This window comes from Myotis myotis, unplaced genomic scaffold (genome assembly GCF_014108235.1).
Source record: "Myotis myotis isolate mMyoMyo1 unplaced genomic scaffold, mMyoMyo1.p scaffold_m19_p_19, whole genome shotgun sequence".
Lineage (NCBI taxonomy): Eukaryota > Metazoa > Chordata > Mammalia > Chiroptera > Vespertilionidae > Myotis > Myotis myotis.
The window spans coordinates 13,482,330-13,507,986 of NW_023416323.1; the positions used below are offsets into that span (position 1 = coordinate 13,482,330).

Below are 25,657 nucleotides of genomic sequence, written 5' to 3' on the forward strand. Positions count from 1 at the left end.
TCTGAATACAGAGTAAAGTGGGTTTTCACTGTGAAAGGACTGAAAATCCTGTTGCTGGACCAAAGTTTCTTTGATGTCATGTGTCCTGGATTGTCCTCTAATCCCCTCCATCCCCTTCCCCCATGGTTGAGGTAGCTGTCATGGGAGCAGTGGTATAGTGTCCCTACTGCCTGGCTGAGGGCAAGACCCAAGTTTCCAGTTCTGTCCTTGGTGTCTGTGCAGTGAATTATTTATTATCCTGAAAATCTGTAGGCACTCTTTTTTCACTTGTAAAGAAACCAATGTGCACCTGTTCACTGTATAAAAATGTCAGCCTCTTCTCAACATAAAACATTTTTGATCACTTAGATCAAAAATTTTTTTCTTTTTAAAAAAAATATATTTTATTGATTTTTTTACAGAGAGGAAGGGAGAGGGATAGAGAGTTAGAAACATCAACGAGAGAGAAATATCGATCAGCTGCCTCCTGCACACCTCCTACTGGGGATGTGCCCACAATCAAGATACGTGCCCTTGATTGGAATTGAACCTAGGACCCTTCAGTCTGCAGGCCGACGCTCTCTCCACTGAGCCAAACTGGTCAGGGCTAGATCAGAATTTTTTGTCAAGGTTAAATAAGATTCATAAAATCCCCCTCTCCCCTATTGAGTTAACACGAAATAAAAGTGACCTTTAAGAATGGCTGGAATTGCAATTTAACTTGTAAATGCTTAATAACTTTCAGGTTATCTTTTCATCTAAAATGTAGCAAGTACCCCCAAATCTACCAGTACAATAAAATTCCAATTAAAAGTAATATAAAATGTGTCAAGTAGACTTCTTTTCTCAGCTCGATACTAATAGGTGTCCCTTCCTCCCAATGCTAGTCTTCAGACCAAGAATGCTAATGTTCTGGAATAATGAATATTTCTAAATAATGAGAAGATTGCATAGGGTGCTTGGTTTATAAGGTTTTGGCTAAAGTTGTGATTAGCTTTTCCCTACTGGGTTTGTATACAGCAAAAGAAACAATAAAAAAACACAAACTTTCATTTAATCCTGGGTGACAATGTAAACTTGAGATCATTATGTTATACTGTGTAAACTTATCTAAAATAGAGAGGGTGAGAGAAGCAGTGAGGAACCTTATTACTCTTAAATTAAGCCTTGCTAGTGTGTACCATGTTTCTAAATGTGGTTTTACATCCTGTAAAACAGGAAGTAAGAATTAAAAAAAACACAAAAAAAACCCCAAAGCAATATTCTTGAAGGAATTTACTTAAAAAAATTTACTAGCCCTGCCCTAGCCGGTTTGGCTCAGTGGATAGAGTGTTGGCCTGTGAACTGAAAGGTCCCGGGTTTGATTCCGGTCAAAGGCAAATGCCGGAGTTGTGGGCTTGATCCCCAGTGGGGGCCTTGCAGGAGACAGCCAATCCATGATTTTCTCTCATTGTGGATGTTTCTATCTCTCTCTCCCTCTTCCTTCCTCTCTGAATCCTGTTGCTGGGCCAAGGTTTCTTTAATGTCATGTGTCCTCATCCTATATAATAAAGAGGTAATATGCCAATTAACTCTCACGCCCTCACAAGATGGCTGCCTACGACCAGGCTGGCAGGGGGGTTAGTGAGGGATGACCAAATGACTGAACAAGCAGGCTGCGTGGGGCAACCAGACTGGCTGGGGGGTTAGTGAGGGACAACCAAACGACTGAACAGCAGGCTGTGTGGGGTGACCAGGCCGGTGGGGGGGCCGTGAGGGGCGACCAGGCCAATATGGGGGCAGTTAGGGGCGACCAGGCTGGCAGGGGGACAGTAAGGGGTGTCCAGGCTAGCAGGGGGGCAGTTAGGGGCGACCAGGCTGGCAGGGAGGGGGCAGTTGGGGGCAACCTGGCCAGCAGCGGAGGGCAGTTAGGGGCAACCAGGCCGGCAGGGCAGGCAGTTAGGGGGACCAGGCAGGCAGGCAGGTGAGCGATTAGGAGCCAGCAGTCCAGGATTGTGAGAGAGCCCTGTGGGATCGGGCCTAAACCAGCAGTCGGACATCCACCAAGGGGTCCCGGTTTCCACAAGATTCAGATTGGAGAGGGTGCAGGCTGGGCTGAGGCTCTCCCTGCCGCCCCCCCCCCCCCCCCGTGCATGAATTTCATGCACCGGGCCTCTAATATATAAATAAAAATATATTTAAAAAAAACTTACTGCCCTAGTTGCTTTGGTTCAGTGGATTGAGCATCAGCCTGCAGACTGAAGGATCCCGGTTTCAATTCCAGTCAAGGGCACATGCCTGAGTTGTGGGCTCCATCCCCAATAGGGGGTGTGCAGGAGATAGCCGATCAGTGATTCTCTCTCATCATTGATGTTTCCATCTCTCTTTCCCTCTCCCTTCCTCTCTGAAATCAATAAAGATATATTTAAAAATTTACTAGCCCTGGCCAGTTTGACTCAGTGGGTAGAGCTGCTGGAGAACTGAAGGGTCCCGGGTTCAATTCCAGTCAAGGGCATGTAGCTCGGTTGCAGGCTATCAGCCTTGGTCAGGGGCATGTGGGAGGCAACCAATCGATGTGTGTCTCTCACATTTGTGTTTATCTCTGTCTCTTTCTCTTCCTTCTACTCTCTAAAAATCAATGGAAAAAAATATCCTTGTGTCAGGATGAAAAAAAAATTACTAAAATGCCTGTCTAATTATAGAATGCACAGAACACTTTAAAAAAAAAATCTTGTCTTTTTGGATTATTACAAAGAATAAAACCTGGCCTTTAGGGGTCTGAAACTTTGAAGAACTTGCAGTGTTTGGTTAGAAGTCCATAACCCCTTGGGTGATTCTGATTTGAAGGAATTTTTAGACTGTGAATTTTTTCTTTGCTAGAGGTGTATGATTTGCTCCAAATGTATTTAGATTACCCACATAGTATTTTCAATACTTTGAGACTAGTCTATCTGAAATTTGAAGTTTAGTTTAGGGCTTAACTATTGGCCCGGTGTACGAATTTGTGCACATTGAAAGGAAATTAATTAGAAGAAATATTTTATTTTATTTATTTTTAAAAATATATTTTATTGATTTTTCACAGAGAGGGAGGGAGAGGGATAGAGAGTTAGAAACATTGATGAGAGAGAAACATCGATCAGCTGCCTCCTGCACACCCCCTACTGGGGATGAGCTGCAGCCAAGATACATGCCCTTGACCATAATTGAACCTGGGACCTTTCAGTTCGCAGGCTGACGCTCTATCCACTGAGCCAAACCAGCTAGGGTGAAGAAATATTTTAATATCACTGTTCTCCCTTTCTCTATAATAGAAGTGACAACCAAATTCACGATCAACGATGACAGATGGAAACACACATGTGCGATTGGCACCAGCAAGAGCTTTATGGTGCATGCATGAGTCAACTTACCCATTTATAGATACAGTGGGGCCTTGACTTACGAGTTTAATTCGTTCTGTGACGGAGCTCGTAACTCAAATTACTTGTATGTCAAATCTTAAAGTGAACGAGTGAGACACGTGATGCTGGGCTGATGTTGTGGCGTTCACTGTGACGTTTGCTGCGCCAGCTACTGGTGGGGTATCTGAAGCTGGCTTGTAACCCGAATTTTAGCTCCCAACTCCAAGCAAAAAATCGGCCGAGAGACGGCTCATATCTCGAAAAACGCGTTAGTCGGGACACTTGTAAGTCAAGGCCCCACTGTACAGAATAAACTTGCTTAATTAGGCCTGCTTTCTTTTTCTTTTCTTTTTTTTAAAATATATTTTATTGATTTTTTATAGAGAGGAAGGGAGAGGGATAGAGAGTTAGAAACATCAATGAGAGAGAAACATTGATCAGCTGCCTCCTGCACACCCCCTACTGGGGATGTGCTCGCAACCAAGGTACATGCCCTTGACTGGGATCAAACCTGAGACCCTTCCGTCTGCAGGCTGATGCTCTACCCATTGTGCCAAGCCGGCTAGGGTAGGCCTGCTTTCTGATGTAGCTAAACTTTACCTGGCCCAGTGAAGCAACTTTTCTTTCAGGTAATTGTCAGCAACACAGCAGTAAATATCAACACGAAGCTGATTATTATTGTAGATCACGCAGGGAGAATGTAGGGTAAAATACAGTGGGGCCTTGGCTTACGAGTGTCCCTACTAACGAGTTTTTTGAGACACCAGCTGTCTCTCCTCCGATTTTTTGCATTGAGTTGACAGAGTAATTTGAGTTAACGAGCTCCTTAACGAGCTCGGTCTCCGAACGAATTAAACTCTTAAGTCAAGGCCCCACTGTATTTAACTGTAATAGTGTTTATATTCTGCTTAGTGAGAAAACCTGAAGTCATTTTCAAGGTCCACCATTTCTTCTTTTTAGTTGGGTCAAGTTTCTAAGCTTTCTAAATCTCCGTTTTCTGGCTAATGAAAAGAAAATAGGATTCCACCAAGTCTCCTATTTATCTATTCCAGGACTTCTGTGAGGATCAAATGAGATGAGGCACGGGAAAACACTTCACAGACATTTGGTTACAGTGTGAAATGTTTCCACCTGGCTATAAAGCAAGTCTTGTTCCTGGGCTGAAGAAACTGCAAGGAGACTAGTCTCTAGGGAGAGAAAGCCGGGTGTTGCTGCGTGACATTACCTGGATGGTCCGACACTTAGCATATTAGCCTTTATATATATAGATATGCTAAAACTCAATATATTTTCCTATAGGAATTCCCCCCCCCAACACATGAAAAGGGTAATCTTTGAATTGTGTACTTTATCTTTTTTTTTTTAATATATTTTTATTGATTTTTTTACAGAGAGGAAGGGAGAGAGATAGAGAGTCAGAAACATCGATGAGAGAGAAACATCGATCAGCTGCCTCCTGCACATCCCCCACTGGGGATGTGCCCGCAACCCAGGTACATGCCCTTAACCCGAATCGAACCTGGGACCCTTCAGTCCGCAGGCCGACGCTCTATCCATTGAGCCAAACCGGTTTCGGCTACTTTATCTTTTTTTAAAATATATTTTTATTCATTTCAGAAAGGAAGGGAGAGGGAGAGAGAAATATCAGTGATGAGAGAGAATCATTGATCAGTCATCTACTGCACCCCCCCTACTGGGGATTGGGCCTGCAAACCCTGGCCCTTGACCAGAATCAAACCCGGAACCCTTCAAGTCGCAGGCCAATGTTCTATCCACTGAGCCAAAGTTTATCTTTTAATATGAAACTTAGGAAAGTGATACGTCCTTTCACTCATAGCTTAAGTAATTTTCAGCAGATGTAACCTTAAAGAGATTTACATGCAAGCTTGTCTTTGGTGAAGAGATTAGATCTGATTCTGCTAAATTTGGGTTCTTATCAGATGACTGAGTAAGGAAGACCATGTTGAAGCAATAACTTTAATTTTTAAAGAAGGATATTTAAGTAAAGATCAATGGCACAATGAAGTTTTAGAAAGTTGAGGAGAAAAATCTGTCCTAGAATTTTAACTATAGCCTCTCCTTTTCCTTGATAGTTTTCTTCTAAGCCCCCAAATATATTCTCTCAAGAGGATGGGGGACACATGTAGATGGAGGGTGTGTTAGAGGAGGTGACAGGAGGTTGTGAGGGCAGAAGGAAAACACATGCTCTCAGAATTTGGAGAAACTGATTTAAAAAAATATTTTAGTGTTTTCTGTTGCTGCTGTAACAAATTGTCACCAATCAGTGCCTTAAAACAATACAAATGTATTATTTTACAGTTCTGAAGATAAGCCTGACATGGATTTCACTGGATTAAAATGAAGGTGTCAGCACCTTGGTTCCTTTTGAAGGTTCTGTGGGAGACTCCATTTCCTGTGTCTTCCATTTTTTTAAAATCTTTTTTAAAAAAAATATTTTATTGATTTTTTTACAGAGAGGAAGGGAGAAGGATAGAGAGTTAGAAACATTGATGAGAGAGAAACATCGATCAGCTGCCTCCTGCACACCTCCCACTGGCGATGTGCCCTCAACCAAGGTACATGCCCTTGACCAGAATCGAACCTGGGACCTTTCAGTCCGCAGGCCAACGCTCTATCCACTGAGCCAAACTGGTTAGGACTGTCTTCCATTTTTTAAGAGGCTGTTTACATTCCTGGTACCTTTCCTCCATTTTTATTATTTATTTATTTTTTAAAATCTATTTTTATTGATTCCAGAGAGGAAAGGAGAGAGAGAAACATCAATGATGAAAGAGAATGATTGATTGGTTGCCTCCTGAATGCCCCTCTGGGGATTGAGCCTGCAACCTGGGCATGTGCCTTGACCAGAAATTGAACCATGACCTCCTGGTTCATAGGTCGATGCTCAACCACTGAGCTACACTGGCTGGGCTTTTCCTCCATTTTTAAATCGAGCAGTGTTGCATTCTCTGACCTTCCAAAGTCACATGTTCTCCCCCACTCTCTCTTTTGCCTCCCTCTTCGCCTTTCAAGGACCCTTGTGATTAGATAGGCCTCACCTGGATAATCCAGAATACTCTTCCTATCTTCTGATTAGTAACCTTAATTTCACCTGCAACCTTGATTCTCCTTTGCTGTGTAATCTAAAATATGCACAGGTTCCAGGGATTAGAATAATGCTGGGAGTTTTATTCTGCTGACCACACTAGGATTCCATGGATGCTGTCATAGCAGATGAGGTTGGATTTGATCTTTGTGCAGCTGGCTCTGGTGCTTTGCTTTGGTTCACCAGAATGGTCTTGATTCTTGGAAAGCCTCAGTGCCATTGGTCAGCCAGTGTTGTCTGGCATTGATGGGGGATCAGTGAGTGTGGTGGAAAATACATGTCCTGGACAGTTATGTTTAAATACACTTTTATTCTGGAATAATTTTAGATTCACAGAAAAGTTGCAAAAGTAGTACAGAGAGTTCCATGATATTATTTTTTAAGCCAGGCTATTTTATTTTATTCTTATTTTTTAATGCTTTTTATTGATTTCAGAAGAAGGGAGAGGGAAAGAGAGATAGAAACATCAATGAGGAGAGAGGATCATTGATTGGCTACCTCCTGCATGCCCCCCTACTGGGGATTGAACCCACAACCTGGGCATGTGTCCTGACCAGGAATCGAACAGACCTCCTGGTTCATAAGTCGATTCTCAACCACTGAGTCACACCGGGTGGGCCCAGTATATTCTTTATCCAGATCTCTAATGTTAACCTCTTATCTAACAATAGTAAGGTTGTTCACACTAAGAAATTAACATTGGTATGTTACTTAAAAAAATTCTCACCCTGAGAATGTTTTTATTGATTTGACAGAGAGAGAGAGAGAGAGAGAGAGAGAAAAAAATATCAATGTGAGAGAGAAACTTAGATCAGTTCCCTCCCGAACTGAACTGAAACCTAGGTATGTGCCTGGACCAGGAATTGAACCTGAAACCTTTTGGTGTACAGGACAGTGCTCTAACTAACTGAACCACCCTGCCAGGGCTGGTATGTTATTTTTTTATATTTTATTGATTTTTTTATAGAGAGGAAGGGAGAGGGATAGAGAGTTAGAAACATCGATGAGAGAGAAACGTCTATCAGCTGCCTCCTGCACACGCCCCACTGGGGATGTGCCCGCAACCAAGGTACATGCCCTTGACCGGAATCGAACCTGGGACCCTTGCATCCGCAGGCCGACTGGTATGTTAATATTAATTAAACCTCAGACTTGATTGAGACTTAAACCTGTTTTCCCTCTCATGTTCTTTTATTGTTCCAAGATCTCACATTGCATTTAGTTGTCATGTCTCCTTACTGATACTTCTGTCTTAACAGTTTCTCAGTCTTTTCTTATTTTTTATGACCTTGGCAGTTTTGAAGAGTATGGTCTTTTTTTTTTTTTAATGTCTTTGTAACTATTCATCCATTTAGTACAGTTGTAAAGCACTATATGATATAGCTGATATCTGGTTTATCTGACTGCTTTTCCAAATATGGACTGTTGTATAATGAAAGAAAGTTTTGTGTCTTTTTTGCAACTAGAATGAGTTACATGTTTTATGAGGGAACTTCTAAGACTTAGGAAAAAACTTACACTTTTCCCTACTTACACAGACGTAGTCATGTGTATTGGTTGCTCACTATGTGCAAGGCTGTGTTGTAGAAACAAAGATGACTGTGAACATAACCCTACCTCACTGAGAGTGGGGAGAAACAGGTGCACTTAGGGGTACTATGAAAAGAAGCAAGAGTTCAGGGGAGAGAAAATCTTTTTGACTCTGTTATCTGGGAGATGTAATGGAGGATGTGCTATTTAAGAATCAATGCTATTTGAGAATTGGTGCAATGTCAATGTGCAGAGAGCAGGGTGAGGCCATTGTAGACTGTGGGAAGGCTCTGAACAAAGTCTGGGAGATGGGATGTAACATGAGAATGCCAGCTAGACCTGTTGAACATGGAGCCCATGAAAGAAAATGGTAGCAGATAAAGTTAGGAGAACGGACTAGAGTCAAATTGTATGGGATTTGGAATGATGCCTGTATTTGGCCTCCTGAGGAGGAAGCCTGAAGCAGGACATGATGTGTCAGAGTCTGACAGTGTGGGCAGACCAGATGAAAGTAGAGTGATTGGTGAGTGGAACACTGCAGTATTCCTGTGCCTAAATTTGGAATATCAAGAAAAAGGATTCTAGGAATTTGGCAGAGAGAGAATCATCTCAGGTTGGCCACTGCTTATGAAAGGAGGTGAATATAAGGCCACTGTTTTGTCTTCTAGTTTGTACTTTTACCCCCACCATTCTCTGCTTTGGATGAATACTGGGTTTAAAATGTGTCTCACTAGAAACACTATTATAGAAGGTAGGAAGACCATTTTCTAGGGAAAAATGCAAAAACAACCAGTTATAAATGGATGAAGGGCTTTAAAATTTGTTGTAGGAATAATACTTGAATTCAGATGAATGGTAAAAATGCCCATACCAGAAAAGTGACAGGAGTGAAGTGCATATAGTAGAACCTGAATTGGGGCCTGTTGGTGAGGAAGGGATCCCTTAGGCAAGAGGAGGATGAGCTCTCCAGTAGAGCAGTGTGGGCTAACAGGTTCCTGAGAGGATCTAGACTAGAGAATCTTAAAACAGGGAGGGGACTCTTAAAGTGGCCTGCATAGGCAAGTTGTAAAGACCTAATGGTGTTTGCCAGCTAAAAAGTATTTAGATATTTAAAAAATACTTGGAAATGAGAGGGTAGGTTGATTCAGAGTGGAATCAATGGTGCAAACAAGTGATGAGTAGTTTTATAAAAGGACAGGGCAAAGGAGATGGGGAATAGAGGCCTGGAAGGGGAGACTAGGGTTCAGTGCTGTCTGTCTGTCTTGTGCATACGCCATCTCTATGCTGTGACAAGCCTGAATGCCCCTGGCCTTGTGATGCTTGCATTCTGGAGGGAGAAATGGGGAGTTTGGTCAGGAGAGGAAATGCTCTCTAGGGAAGTCTGACAGGTAGAGGCCAAGAACCTGGGAAAGGTAACACTTTTCAGCTCAGCCTTTAGTTTGAACACCTCTTATGTCCAAGACAGAGTCTGGTCCTTGCCCTTAAGCAGTTGATTTTATTAGACAGTATAAACTGCAGGCCAAGGATAGCAGTTTTGGGTTCATATAGGAGGGCCTAGGGCAGTGATGGTGAACCTATGACACGTGTGTCAGAGGTGACACGCGAACTCATTTTTTTGGTTGATTTTTCTTAGTTAAATGGCATTTAAATATATAAATGAATATCAAAAATATAAATCTTTGTTTCACTATGGTTGCAAATATCAAAAAATTTCTATATGTGACACGGCACCAGAGTTAAATTAGGGTTTTTCAAAATGCTGACACACCGAGCTCAAAAGGTTCGCCATCACTGGCCTAGGGATTTTGGAGTCTGGAGAAGTCAGCCTGCTGGCGGAGGTTATGTAGAAGGAAGAACAGGGATCGTGCTATTTGCCCAAATTCATTGTTAGGCTTAATCTTGGACTTGTGTTTGTTTTGTATCTCCCATAGTTCTATGTACATATCAGTAGATCTCTAATCAATGTTTGCTTGAAAGATCAATCTTAAAAGTTAAAAAAGGGCTTATGGCCTGAGGAAGGAGTAATACTGGTAAGAAATACATAATACTATATGAAAGAAACATTAATATTTTAAGTCTGTGCTAAACACATTAACTAGTATGATTTGCCTCTAGTCTAGTCAATAGAATCTAGCCTTTATCCTGCTCTATCATAGCACTATTTATCATGTGCTGTGATCCAGAGAACTTTGTCCTTTGGTCTGTCTGTGAGCAGGCAGTGGTAAAACTCAGGCATCTGGCTGAGAGAACCTTGGATTGGTGGCTTTCTCCATAAGCTCTACTGTTTCTATTGAGGCCCTGAATTGCTTATAGTTTAATCGCAGATGCAGAAATAAGTAGAGAGCAAAAGTAAATGTTTTGGTCAGCCTGATCTTTGCAAGTGCCCAGGGCAAGGTGTACTTGAAGGGAGTTGCCTAAGGGCCAGGCCTGTGTGTAGTGCACTAACTTCCATGTATTTATTTTTACTTAAAATCTTCACAGTTCTGCTAAATCCCTTTGTTACCAACCCCTCCATAACATAAGAGCATTTTACCTTTCATTGGTTGAAAACAGTTATTTATCTGGAGGCAGGACTAGTTTTTACAGTTGTTACACTGTCACAGGGCTAATCCAACCACTGTCCTTTCTTGATTTAGGAGATCATGTTTAGAAGATACAGAACAATTCAGTGTAGGTCTGTAAGTTACCCATGACTTAACTGATCACACTGCGGATGGGGCAAAGGACTCAGGGAAAATCTCAGGCAGGGATCATAGCAGCCACTGCATTTCTGTTTGAATTTTATAAAAATTTATTTGAGCCAAACTGAGGACCTGTGGTTGGCTTGTTATTGTTTCTTTGTTTGTCCAGTATACTCTTGAGGGCTATGCTTTTAGTGAATTAGGTTACATAAAAATAATTTAAGATCAATGGGCTAATCAAGGCTATTTGGTTTCCAAGTGTTTGCAGCTGGGGGTGAAGTCAGTCTCTCCTGGGCTGTTGAGTTTAAGGTGAAGGGAAACACTTTTTGCCCACTTTTATTTCCAGACTGTGCTCTTTTTAATGGAGTTGTTTGCAGACTAAAGTCCTGAGATTTTAAACCATGGCATTTTTTTAAAGTGTTTTTTTAACATTAAAAAAATGTTTTTACTGAGAGAGGAAGGGAGAGGGATATATATATATATATATATATATATATATATATATATATATAGAGGGAAACATCAATTGGCTGCCTCTTACACGCTCCCCGACTAGGGATCCAGCCCACAATGTGGGCATGTACTTTGACGAGGAATCAAACCAGTGACCTTTCAGTGCACAGGACAACACTAAGCCAACTGAGCCACACTGGCCAAGGAAGTTAAACCATGGCATTTTACTTATTTATTTATCTATCCTATATACTAAAAGCCTAATATACTGTCAGTCGGCCGTTCAACCAATCAGAGTGTAATATGCTAATGGTATGCTAAGGCTGCTCACTCTCTCCCTATGACATGCACTGAACACCAGGGGGCAGACAGGCAACCGGTCGACCAGTTGCTATGACGTGCACTGACCACCAAGGGGCAGATGCTCAATGTAGGAGCTGCCCCCTGGTGATCAGTGGGCTCCCACAGTGATCGCCATTCAGCCAGTAGCCGGGCTCACAGCTGGCAAGCGCATCCCCCGAGGGCTTCCGGACTGCCAGAGGGTGCAGGCTGAGCTGAGGGGACCCCCCCCCCCCCAGTGCAAGAATTTTGTGCACTGGGCCTCTAGTTTTTAATATATTTTTATTGACTTCAGGGAGGAAGGGAGAGGAAGAGAGAGGAAAACACCAGTGATGAGAGAGAATCATTGATCACCTGCCTCCTGCACGCCCCACACTGGGTATCAAGCCCGCAACCTGGGCATATGCCCTGACTGATAATTGAACTGTGACCTCCTGGTTCGTAGGTCGATGCTCAACCACTGAGCCATGCTAGCTGGGCTAAACCATGGAATTTTAAATAATAGATATAAGGGTACCAGATGTACACTAACTGTGGTTCCAAGCTTTACCTGATTTTAAAAATGACAGCTTTAGACCCCTTGGGGAGTCTGTAAGTTGGTTTCCGGCATGTAAAGGAAGGAGGAGAGATTTCTGGCAAACAGAATAATGTTAACGTGTTCATTCTGTGCATAGTTTGGCATGCGGGTTTTAATTCCAGCCCACACTTCCATTTATAAGGACTGAGAGTTGGAATAGAATCTGTGTTTTTTTCAACAGCGTAGGGTACTTTTAAACATTCCCATGTAAACATTTGTTATTAGTGGCTACATTTCCTAAATTGTAGCTTTTACGGCTGAAATTGTAATTACTTTTATCATCTAATAAGATTTAGAGCTGATAGTTCACAGTTTTTTTTACTGAAGTAAATAATATAATTCAGAGAAGTAGACACTCATTATTTTTTTAAAATATATTTTATTAATATATTTAAATATATTTTATTGTTTTTTTACAGAGAGGAAGGGAGAGGGATAGAGAGTTAGAAACATCGATGAGAGAGGAGCATCGATCAGCTGCCTCCTGCACATCCCCTACTGGGGGTGTGCCCGCAACCAAGGTACATGCCCTTGATCGGAATCGAACCTGGGACCCTTCAGTCCCCAGGCCGACGCTCTATCCAGTGAGCCAAACCAGCCAGGCAGACACTCATTATTAATAGTTGATACTGTTTGATGATGTTGATTTTCATGAATAAGATTCTTCTGGTATTGCTCACTGCATCCCAGGAGAAAAGGTTCTCCCTCAGCCAATGGTTCTCCCTGGCTTCTGTTATAGGGGAGAGCATTCAGGCTTCCTTGCTTGAAGGCCCCACTGTATGGCTGATATGTTCTGGCAGGTAGAGCATGGTGTGGGTGAAGCAGTGGTTTTAGGTTTTGTCCCCATATGGGCCTATTTCTCAACTGTTCCGATTTGGTTAAGTAATAAAAATTATTTGGAATGTAAAATCTAAAAGTCAAGTCCATTCCAGATGTTGGTGAGTTTATATTGTTTTATTGTTATCATTTGTGTTTTTTCTTGTTTCATGCACCTTTAATAAGTTCATGCACAGCAAAACAAACCATCAACAAAGTGAAAAGGCAGCTACAGATTTGCAAACCGGCCCCAGCCGGTGGACTCAGTGGTTAGCGTGTCAGCCCTAGCACCGAAGGGTTGTGGGGGTTTGATTCCTGGTTAAGGGCATGTTACCTGGGTTGCAGGGTTGATCCCTGGCCCCTGTCAGGATGTGTACAGGAGGCAACCAATTGATGTGTCTCTTTCAGATGTATGGCCGTAACCAGTTTGGCTCAGTGAATGGAGCATCAGCCTGCGGACTGAAAGGTCCCAGGTTCGATTCTGGTCAAGGGCATGTACCTTGGTTGCAGGCTCTTCCCGGCCCCAGCGCATGTGAGAGGCAACCAATTGACGATGTTTCTCTCTCTCTGTCTCTTCCCCTCCGTTCTCTAAAAATCAATGGAAAAATATCCTCAGGTGAGGATTAACAAAAAAAAATTATATCTGAGGTAAATGCTTGCAAAGATGTGGAGATGCACTGATGGTGGGAATGTAAATTGGTGCAGTTACTCTGCAAAATAGTATAGAGGATTCTCAAAGAACTTTAAAGTAGAACTACTACTAGTATACAGGGTTTGGCAAAAGTAGGTTTATAGCCGTGCATATGTGAAATAAAGTTTGTTCTCATATTATTTTTTTATTTTATTTTTTAAAATATATTTCATTGATTTTTTACAGAGAGGAAGGGAGAGAGATAGCGAGTTAGAAACATCGATGAGAGAGAAACATCGATCAGCTGCCTCCTGCACATCTCCTACTGGGGATGTGCCCGCAACCCAGGTACATGCCCTTGACCGGAATCGAACCTGGGACCTTTCAGTCCGCAAGCCGACGCTCTATCCACTGAGCCAAACCGGTTTCGGCAGTTCTCATATTATTATGATCATAACCTGCGTGTCTTTTTCCATGCAAACAGTTATAAACCTGCTTTTGTCCACCCCTGTATGATCTAGCAATTCCAGTTCTGGGAATATCCAAAGGAAACAAAAACAATAACTCAAAAATATATCTGTACCCCCTTGTTTATAGCAGCATTATTCTAAATAACCGAGATGTGGAAACAGCCTAAGTGCCCATTGATAGTTGAATGGGTAAAGGAATTATGGTATTGCCGAAACCGGTTTGGCTCAGTGGATAGAGCGTCGGCCTGCGGACTGAAAGGTCCCAGGTTCGGTTCCGGTCAAGGGCATGTACCTGGGTTGCGGGCACATCCCCAATAGGAGATGTGCAGGAGGCGGCTGATCGATGTTTCTCTCTCATCGATGTTTCTAACTCTATCTCTCTCCCTTCCTCTCTGTAAAAAATCTATAAAATATATTTAAAAAAAAATCTTAAAAGGAATTGTGGTATATATATTACATATACACAATGGAATATTATCATCCATAAAAAAGGAGAAAATCACCATTTGTGGCAACATGTATGGACCTTGAAGACATTATACTAAGTAAAGTAATTCAGAATAAGACAAATACTATATGACTTCACTTATATGAGGAATCTAAAAACAAACCAAATTCAGAGAGCTCATATTTGTACTAAGCAGACGTATGGAAGGTGGAGGGAGGGGTAATTGGATGAATGTGGTCACATGATACATTCTTTCAGTTATCAGATAATTAAATCCTAGGGATGTATTGTACAACATGCTGACTATAGAGTTCTTATCACAAGGAGAACATTTTTCTCTTTCTTTTTTAAAGCTATATGAGAAGATAGATGTTAGTTGAACCTATTGTGGTAATCAACCTATATAATAATCCTATCTAATAAAAGAGAAACATCGTAATTGGCGTACGACCGCTACCCTTCCCATTGGCTAATCAGGGCAATATGCAAATTAACTGTCAGCCAAGATGGCGGCCGGCAGCCAGGCAGCTTGAAACTCACATGAGGCTTGCTTGATTCAGTGACTGAGGACTCCAACATTCCCCGCCTGCCGTTGCAGGCCTCTGAGCTGCAACTCTAAGCAACTATGTAACAAACATAGAAGCTAAACAAAACCCCAGAAACCTGCCTGGCTTCAGCCAGCAGGATCGCAACATTGTAAGCAAAGGCCAGAAACCTACTTTCAGCAGCGGAGGCCTAAGAGCTGGAGCCAAGCCTCAAAGCTAAAGCTGGCCCAGAATAAAAAAAGAAAAAGAAAAAAAGGAGCCGTTGGGAGCTTCAGTCACCCCAGCCTGAAAAGAGCCCTCAGCTCCTCACCCAGACTGGCCAGGCACCCCAGTGGGGACCCCCACCCTGAAGGGTGTGTGACCAGCTGCAAACAGCCATCATCCCCTCATCCAGGCTGGCCAGGCACCCCAGTGGGGACCCCCACCCTGATCCAGGACACCCTTCAGGGCAAACCAGCCGGCACCCACCCATGCACCAGGCCTCTACCCTATATAGTAAAAGGGTAATATGTCTCCCAGCACCGGGATCAGCGGAGCCGCGAGGCCTCCCGGCACCGGGATCAGTGTGACAGGGGGCAGCGCCCAAACCCCCTGATCGCCCTGTGGCTCTGTGTGTGACAGGGTGCGGCACCCCAACCCCCTGATTGGCCCTGTGGCTCTGTGTGTGACAGGGTGCGGCACCCCAACCCCCTGATTGGCCCTGCTCTGTGTGTGACAGGGTGCGGCGCCCCAACTCTCCCCCCCCCCCCCACGGGCCCTGCTCTGTGTGTGACGGGGTAGAGCCGTAACCTCCCCATCGGCCCTGCCCTGAGTGTGAGAGTGGCGGCACCCCAACCCCCTGATTGGCCCTGCTCTGTGCGTGACAGGGTACAGAGCCCCAACCCCCCTGATGGGCCCTGCTCTTGTGAGTGACGGGGGAAATGCCCCAACCCCCTGATTGGCCCTGCTCTGTGCATGACAGGGGGTGGCGCCGCAACCTCCCCATTGACCCTGCCTTGAGTGTGACAGGGGATGGTGCCCCAACCCCACAATTGGCCCTACCCTGAGCGTGACTGAGGGTGGAATCACAACCTCCCGATTGCCGTGCTCTGTGTATGACAGGGGGCGGCGCCCCAACTCCCCAATTGGCCCTGCTCTGAGCCCGAGCAGGGGCTGCACCTAGGGATTGGGCCTGTCCTCTGCCACCCGGGAGCAGGCCTAAGCCAGCAGGTCGTTATCTCCCGAGGGGTCCCAGACTGCGAGAGGGCACAAGCTGGGTTGAGGGGTCCCCCTCCCCCCCAAGTGCACAAATTTTTGTGCACCGGGCCTCTAGTCTATACTAATAAAAGGGTAATATGCTAATTAGACTGAGAGATCTTCCAGATATCCTTCTGGACAAAGCCATGGTGCCAGGGCTGAGGCAGAGGTGGTTATGGGCGATCAGGCTGGCAGTTGGGGGCGAGTAGCCTGGCAGGTTGGGGCAGTTGGGGACGAGCAGGCCTGCAGGGGGGAGCATTTGGGGGTAAGCAGGCCAACGGGGGGGGGGCAGTTGGGGTGAGTAGGCCGGCAATGAGGGGCAGTTGGGGGCGATCAGGCAGGCAGGGGGGCCAGTTGGGGGCGATCAGGCCCGTGGGGCTGGGTAGTTGGGGGTGATCAGGCCAGCAGGGGGGACAATTTGGGCTGGTGAGGCCGGAAGGGGGGGCAGTTGGGGGCGATCAGGCCAGAAATGGGGAGGCAGTTGGGGGTGATCAGGCTGGCAGGCAGAGTGGTTAGGGGTGATTGGGCAGACAGCAGGTGAGTGGTTAGGAGCTAGCCATCCTGGATTTTGAGAGGGATGTCCTACTGCTGGTTTATGCCCAATCCCTGGGATCGGGCCTAAACCGGCAGTTGGACATCCCCCGAAGGGTCCCAGATTGAAGAAGGGGGCAGGCTGGGCTGAGGGACCCCCCCCTCCCATGCACGAATTTCGTGCACCGGGCTACTAGTCTTATGTAATAAAAGCCTAATACGTGAAGTGTCCGACCGTCCATTCGACTAGTCATTATAATGTGCACTGACCGGTAGGTTAGCTTGCTGCTGGGGTCTGGCTGATTGGAACTTGGCGAGATGGGCTGGACATGCCCTGGAGCCCTCCTGCGGTCCCTTCCCAGCGATCATGCATCAGTAGGGTCACTTGGCCTGGCCTGAGCCCTCTCGCATTCTGGGACCCCTTGGGGATGTTGGAGTGCTGGTTTTGGCCCAGTCCCTGCAGGCCAGCCCGAGGGACTCCACTGGTGCACACCGGGCCTCTAGTTTCACAATAAATGTAAATCAAATCTTCATGCTCTGTGCCTTATGCTAATTATTAGTGATGTATGCTAATTATTTTTCAATAAAGCTAGAAAAAAAATTGAAAAGGCGTAAGTAGTGCTCACTCAGTACCAGTAATGCCATTTAAAAAATCCTGTGAGCCCTGGCTGATGTGGGTCAGTTGGTTGGGCATTGCCCTGTGCACCTAAAGTTCACCAGTTTGATTCCCTGTCAGGGCACATTCCCAGGTTGCCGGCTGGATCCCCAGTAGGGGTACATAGGGAAAGCAAATGGTTGATGTTTGTTTCTCACATCATTGTTTCTCATTCTTTCTAAAAATCAATAAACCTGCCCCCTAAAGAACAAAAAATATAAAACCTGTGAGCAGGCGTAGGCCATTGGATTTCTGCCCCCTTGGAGGGCTTTGGTGTCTTCTACCAAATTCTGTGCAGCCTCTCCCTTTGACTACTAGGCTCTCTCCCTTGTCTTTATTGCTGGAGTGTTAGTTTATCTGTATGTGCCTTTGCTTTGAAAGATAATTTAAAAGATACCTGTTCACAGGTCTATAAACTGAATATATTCAGAGGCAGATATAAAGTGCTGATTAATCAAGGGCAGTAGGTTTTTCAGGCTGCTTTAAATAGCCCTCAAGTTTTTTCTTTTGTTGTTGTTGTTAATTCTCACCAGAGGGTATATTTTTCCATTGCTTTTCAGAGAGAATAAAATGGAGGGATAGGGGTGGAGAGAGAAACTTTGACGTTGAGAGGCACATATTGACCAGTTTTCTCCCAAATGTTCCCAGGCTCAGGGCAGGGAGTAAACTGCAACCAAGGTATGTGCCCTTGACTGGGAATCAGACCTTAGATCCTTTGGTGCATGGGTCGATGCTCTAACCATTGAGAACACTGGCTAGGGCTCCCTCAGGTTTTTGTTTTTGTTTTTTTTTAAAATATATTTCTTTATTGATTTCAGAGAGAAAGGGAGGAGAGAGATAGAAACATCAATGATGAGAGAGAATCATTGATTGGCTGCCTCCTGCACACCCCACATTGGGGATGGAGCCCGCAACCCAGGCATGTGCCCTTGGCCGGAATTGAACCTGGGACCCTTCAGTCCACAGGCCGATGCTCTATCCACCGAGCCAAGCCGGCTAGGGCTTTTTTTTTTTTTAATATTTTATTGATTTTTTACAGAGAGGAAGGGAGAGGAATAGAGAGTTAGAAACATCAATCAGCTGCCTCCTGCACCCCCCCCCCCCCACTGGGGATGTGCCCGCAACCAAGGTACATGCCCTTGACTGGAATCGAACCCAGGACCTTTCAGTCCGCAGGCTGACTATCCACTGAGCCAAGCCGGTTAGGCAGGCTCCCTCAGTTTTATTAAAAATAATTTCTGTGTAGTGAGACACTTTTTATTCAAGCCACATTTGATTTATATAAGAGGCAAACTTGCCTTGTAATTAATGTTTTCCTAGTGGCTACACTTCCCTGAGGTCAGTTATCTGACACCAGAAACTCTTAGGAACCATGATTTTCAAGGGACTGAGTTTTAGGTTGAGGACACACAGGGAACCGGGGGACACATTGTCCATAAAGTTATCAAAGGTGGGATGTTTTCTTGGTGTGGGGTTATTTTTATGTGAGGACGGCTCAGTTCAGATAGGTTTATTTTTCCAGACAACCTCATCCTGGTAAACTTTGGAATAATCACAGTTTCATTCTGTTGAGGTGTGATTTTTTAGTTAATCCTCATCCGAGGATTATTTTTCCATTGATTTTTTTTTTTTTCCTTAAGAGAGAGGGACAGACAGAAACATCGATGTGAGAGAAACCTATCCATTGGTTGCCTTCTGCATGCGCCCTGACCAGGGGCCTGCAATCAAGGTACGTGCCCTTGACTGGAATCGAACCCGGGACCCTTTGGCCCACAGGCTGACGCTCTATCCACTGAGCCAAATCGACTAGGGCTTGAGGTGTTATTTTTTTGATGTTAGGGTTATAGGGATAAGTAGTCTTTATTAAGCATCAAAAATTATGAGCCCTGACTATTGTTGCTAAGTGGTTAGAGTGTCAGCCCACAGTTCAATTCCTGGTCAAGGCGTGTACCTGGATTGCGGGTTCCATCCCCTGCCCTGGGTCCATCCCTTGCCCTGGTCAGAGCGAGTATGGGAGGAAACCAATGTCTCTCACATTGATGTTTTTCTCCTTCCCTTTCATCCTCCCTCCCTCCCTGTCTAAAAGTCAATGGGAAAAATATCCTCTGGTGAGGAATAATACAGAAAAATTGTTTATGAGAAGTTCGAATGAGAAATATAATAGGAAGAAGCTGCCACTTGTAGCCAGATGATGCCAACAGATGGAAGAAGAGTGCTCATGAAGGGAGGGCAACCTCCAGCTGGTGTATGACTGTTGAGCAAGGATGAAAGGGACACATGTGGATGCTGTTTGGCTGCTTATGTCAGTAGGATATCCAGGTTGCTTCGGGTAGGGGTGGGGGGGCAGGCAGCCAGTTTGTGAGACTTGAGACCTGATCTCTTTGGGACATGGTGTGTTGACTTGGGCTGGGGGAATGTTCACATGTGGGATGGAGACATCACATCGTGTTGGTTAATATGTAGGGGCCTTTAAAAAAAAAAAGTAATATGTGTTTTAAAAAAATTGATTTTAGGGAGAGAGGAAGTGAGAGGGGAAGAGAGAGAGAAGCTTCGATCGACTGCTTCCTGCACATCCTCTACTGAGGATGAAGCCTGCATGTGCCCTGACCAAAATCGAACCTTCAAACTCTTGGTGCACAGGAAGATGCTCAGCCAACTGAGACACACCAGCCAGGGCAACAAGTAGGGGGTCTTTATTTTCTACTGAGATGTTTGGAATAGAATGTCATATTTTTATTTTTTAAAATATATTTTATTGATTTTTTACAGAGAGGAAGGGAGAGGGATAGAGAGCTAGAAACATCAGTCAGCTGCCTCCTGCACACCCCCCACTGGGGATGTGCCCAAAACCAAGATACATGCCTTTGACTGGAATCGAACCCGGGACCCTTCAGTCCACAGGCCGAAGCTCTATCCACTGAGTCAAACCGGCCAGGGCGAATGTCATATTTTTAGATTGGCTTTACTTATTTTTCAGTTTTTGTGTCTTCCCCTTTTTTATTGTTGCAATCGGAGTGTTTGGTAGGGTGATTGATTGTTCCTATGTGCATTCCTGTTTGTAAGACCCTGGCCATAAAAATAGGGTCCTTTAGTCATGGGAGTGTTTCATGGTCTGTGCCTGCCAGCCAGCCCTGAGGGCCCTGTTTGTGCACTGCTCCCCAGAGTCCAAGTACAGGTGGCTGAGCAGGCCCCCTGCTGCTGATTTGTCCTCACAAAGATTGCAGTTAGGGCCCTAGCTGGTTTGGCTCAGTAGATAGAGCGTCGGCCTGTGCACTGAAGGGTCATGGGTTTCATTCCAGTCAAGGGCAACTGCCCAGGTTGCAGGCTCGGTCCCCAGTAGGGGGCATGCAAGAGGCAGCCGATTGATGATTCCCCCTCATCACTCATGTTTCTGTCTCTCTCTACCTCTCCCTTCCTCTCTGAAATCAATAAAAATATATTTAAAAAGAAAAAGATTGCACTGAGGAACTATTACTGAAAGAATCAAAGAAAACGAACTTATTAATAAGCACTCTCCACATTACTACACTTGATCTTAGCCAAAAGGCTGAGAAGCGATCACTGTCCACATTAAGCCTTTATTTTTTAAAATTTTTTGGTTTTGTTTTGAAGCCATAATAAATTGGAAATAAAATAATAGATTCCAGTAAACAAATATGAGGTCCAGTTTTTAACATTTAAAATTTATCAATTTAATATTTTCAAGATGATTATACTGTGACCTATTTTTTCATGAAGCACGATTAATCATACCAAATATGTGCTGTTACCAGTGTTCTGAAAAACTGGTGCAGAAAAAACAAATGTACATTAAGGATAGAGAAAGGATAACTGCCCATATTCCCCCATAACTTCTCTAAGGCTCTGACATTCAGTGGGACCAGATCACAGTGTGTTGAGGAAGAAAGGGGATCATCTTGAGTCCTCATTATCAAGAAAATTTAATGTTTCCTGCTCATAGCTAAGCACCTTATATCAGGCATGTCAGTTCAACGAAGAGATATTACCAGATATAGTGTAAATAAGCTAGTTAAGAGAATGGTGTTCCTCCTCATAGAAACTATAATACCCATGTTTTCTAGGAATACTTTATTTATTTTATTTTATTTTGCTAATCCTCACCCGAGGATATTTTTTCCATTGATTTTTAGAGGGAGTGGAAGGGAGGGCGACTGACAGAGACATAGATGTTGGTTGCCTTTGGCATGTCCTGACTGGGGCTGTGGATGAAGCCTGCAACCCAGGTACTTGCCCTCCAACGGAATCAAACCTGGGACACTTCATTCTGTGGGCCCACGTTCTACCCACTGTGCAACCCGGCTTGGGCACTAGAGATGCTTAAGAAAGTTCTTCATCCCTTTTGCTTGTTCATTTTTAACTAGAGCCTTCTCTTTGTTGTAGAGTTGGGGATTGTGACCTTGATCTATAATTCATTAATTATTCTCATCCTTTTGTATTTTTTTAATATGTTATATTGAAATTTTTGGAGAGAGAGGAAAGGAGAAAGAGATCAGTGAGAGAGAAACTGATCGGCTGCCTCCTGCACGCCCCCTGCTGGGAATCAAGCCCAAAACCCTGGGCATGTGCTCTGACCAGGAATCGAACCCTGATCTGGTTCAAAGGTTGATGCTCAACCACTGAGCCACGCTGTCTGAGCTCAACCATTTTTAAGTGTCCAAAATAGTGGCGTTAATTACATTCACATTGTTGTATAAACATGACCACTCTTTCTAGACCTTTCTATTTTTTTAAATTATTAATTAAATCTTTATTGTTCAAATTATTACATGTGTTCCTCTTTTTTTCCCCCATAACTCCCCTCCACCCAGTTCCCACTTCACCCTCCTCCCTCACTCCCCACCCACTATCCTCATCCATAGGTGCACGATTTTTGTTCAGTCTCTTCCTGCATCCCCCTCACCCCTTCCCCCCCCCCCCCCAAGAATAGCCAGTCCACTCCCTTTCTATGCCCCTGATTCTATTATAATCACCAGTTCTTTCTGTTCCTCAGATTATTCACTTGATTTTCAGGTTCACTTGTTGATAGATGTGTATTTGTTCATAATTTGTATCTTTACCTTTTTCTTTTTCTTCGTCTTCTTAAAGGATACCTTTCAGCATTTCATATAATACTGGTTTGGTGGTGATGAACTCCTTTAGCTTTTTCTTATCTGTGAAGCTTTTTATCTGACCTTCAATTCTGAATGATAGCTTTGCTGGATAAAGTAATCTTGGTTGTAGGTTCTTGGTATTCATCACTTTGAAAATTTCTTGCCACTCCCTTCTGGACTGCCAAGTTTCTGTTGAGAAATCAGCTGACAGTCGTATGGGCACTCCCTTGTAGGTAACTGACTTTCTTTCTCTTGCCGCTTTTAAGATTCTCTCTTTGTCTTTTGCTCTTGGCATTTTAATTATGATGTGTCTTGGTGTGGTCTTCTTTGGATTCCTTTTGTTTGGGGTTCTCTGTGCTTCCTGGACTTGTAAGTCTATTTCTTTCACCAGGTAAGGGAAGTTTTCTGTCATTATTTCTTCAAATAGGTTTTCAATATCTTGCTCTCTCTCTTCTTCTGGCACCCCTATAATTCTGATGTTGGTACGCTTGAAGCTGTCCCAGAGGCTCCTTACACTATCTTGGTGTTTTTGGATTCTTTTTTCATTTTGCTTTTCCGGTTGGGTGTTTTTTGCTTCTTCGTATTTCAAATTGTTGACTTGATTCTTGCGATCCTCTAGTCTGCTGTTGGGAGTCTGTATAATATTCTTTATTTCAGTCAGTGTGTGCTTAATTTCTAGTTGGTCCTTTATCACGACCTCGAGGGTCTCATAAGATTTCTTGTAGATCCCATTAAGTTTTTCGGCAGTTTCTAGAAAATTCTTGAAAAACCTTAAAAGTGTGGTTTTGAACTCTATATCCAGTAGTTTGCTTTCCTCCATTTCTGTCATTTGTGTCCTTTTTCCTTGTCTCCGCATTTTTTATGCTTCCCTGTGTTGATAAAGTGGTTTTCTGTGCTACGTGTTCTCTAGGGCCCAGTGGTTCAGCCTCCCCAATTACCTGAGGAGGACACTCTTGGTGCACCCCCTTGTGGTCTTTGTGCACAGACTTGTTGTAGTTAAGCCTTGAATGTTGTAGGTATAACTGAGAGGAATTGACCTCCAGGCCAATTGGCTGTGAGAATCAGCTGTGTCTGCAGTGGGAGAACTTCTGTGCTGGAGACACCCCTTTGGGGCAAGACTTGCTTCAATGGGGCTTTGGTGCTCACTGAGTCTGACCCCTGAGTGTGTCCTTTATGGTTCAACGGAGCTGCAAACTGGATGGTCCCACTCTGATCACTGGGTTTCCTGGCTCCTGGATCTCTAGGGAGGTGCTAATCTAGCCTTTGCCTGAGGCTATCCAGCAAAAGCCTCCCTTCAGGGCTTGGGCGGGGACGGGTCCCACAGGATCAAGAGGGCGGGGCTAGCAGTTATGGCGTCTCTGCTTCTCAGTATCCTGGAAATCCCTGCCAGCCCCTCGGAGAGAAAGCTGCCCTCGAGTTCGGACCGATGCCAGACAGTCCCGCTTCTCCCGTATGAATCTGGGTTCCTAGAGACTCGCCTGGAACTGGAGGTCAGAGCCTGAGACTCCCTCCCGATTGAAAACAACAACTGCACCCTCAGCCGCCAGCCCTCTCCGCATGCACCTCTGCACCTTAGTCATTTTACTTCTGCACTGCACCTCCTCTGAGTCTTGGTATGCTTTTCTCTTTCCTTCTAGTTGTGGAATTTCCACTCAGCCAGCCTTTCTGTGGTTCTGGATGATGTCCGTTCCGTCTTTTAGTTGTATTTTTGAAGTGGTTGTTCAAGGCAGCAAACTCAGGTGTTTACCTATGCCGCCATCTTGGTTTCTCTAGACCAGGGGTGGGCAAACTTTTTGACTCGGCCACAATGGGTTCTTAAACTGGACCGGAGGGCCGGAACAAAGCATGCATGGAGCGTTTGTGTGAACTAATATAAATTCAAAGTAAACATCATTACATAAAAGGGTATGGTCTTTTTTTTTTTTTTTTCGTTTTATTCATTTCAAACGGGCTGGATCCGGCCCGCGGGCCGTAGTTTGCCCACGGCTGCTCTAGACCTTTCAATAGTAAACAGAAACTGTACTCATTGAATAAAAACTCTTCATCTCCCTTACCCCATCCTCTGGTAAGCACCATTCTATTTTCTGTCTATGAATTTGACTACTGTAGGTACTTCATAAAGTGGGATAGTATAATATTTGTCTTTTGTACATCTGGCTTATTTCACTTAGCATATTGTCCTCCAGGTCCATGCATATTGTAGCAGAATTTTCTTCCTTTTTAAGGCTGAATAATATTCCATGTCTGTAAATTTCAATTTAACTTAACTGTTTATCTGTTGATTGACACTGGGTTGTTTCCATGTTTGGTTATTTTGAATAATGCTGCTATGTACATGGGAGTGCAAATATCTATATCTGTTCAAGTTCCTGCTTTCAGTTCTTTAGGGTGTGTACCCAGAAGTGGAATTGGTAGATCATATGGTAGATCTATGTTTAACTTTTTGAGGAACTGCCAAACCTTTTTCCATAGTGGCTGTACCAGTAACACTTTTTTTTTTTTTTAAAGGAGCATTCATCTTTGACTTTTTATTATAAAATGCAGGACAGTAGACAAAATGGTAAAATGCACATTCTTTTTTTTTTTATATTTTTATTTTTTATTTTATTATTTATTTTAATTAAATCTTTATTGTTCAGATTATTACATTTGTTCCTCTTTTTTTCTCCCCATAACTCCCCTCCTCCCAGTTCCCGCCCCACCCTCCACCCTCACTCCCCACCCACTGTCCTCATCCATAGGTGCACGATTTTTGTCCAGTCTCTTCCCGCATCTCCCACACCCCTTTCCCCCCCAGGAATAGTCAGTCCATTCCCTTTCTATGTCCCTGATTCTATTATAATCAACAGTTCATTCTGTTCATCAGATTATTTATTCACTTGATTCTTAGATTCACTTGTTGATAGATGCATATTTGTTGTTCATAATTTGTATCTTTACCTTTTTCTTCCTCTTCCTCTTCTTAAAGGATACCTTTCAGCATTTCATATAATCCTGGTTTGGTGGTGATGAACTCCTTTAGCTTTTCCTTATCTGTGAAGCTCTTTATCTGACCTTGAATTCTGAATGATAGCTTTGCTGGATAAAGTAATCTTGGTTGTAGGTTCTTGGTATTCATCACTTTGAATATTTCTTGCCACTCCCTTCTGGCCTGCAAAGTTTCTGT

At 43.9% G+C, this 25,657-nt stretch overlaps 1 protein-coding gene and 1 pseudogene across 2 annotated transcripts in view; one reads left to right on the forward strand and one right to left on the reverse strand.

The window, feature by feature from the left end:
• The window catches only part of ANKRD11 (ankyrin repeat domain 11), a 271,667-nt gene that overhangs the window by 6,307 nt on the left and 239,703 nt on the right, over nucleotides 1-25,657 (forward strand). The gene's annotated exons all lie outside the window — the stretch shown is intronic.
• Nucleotides 20,858-20,939, reverse strand: LOC118674888 (annotated as a pseudogene).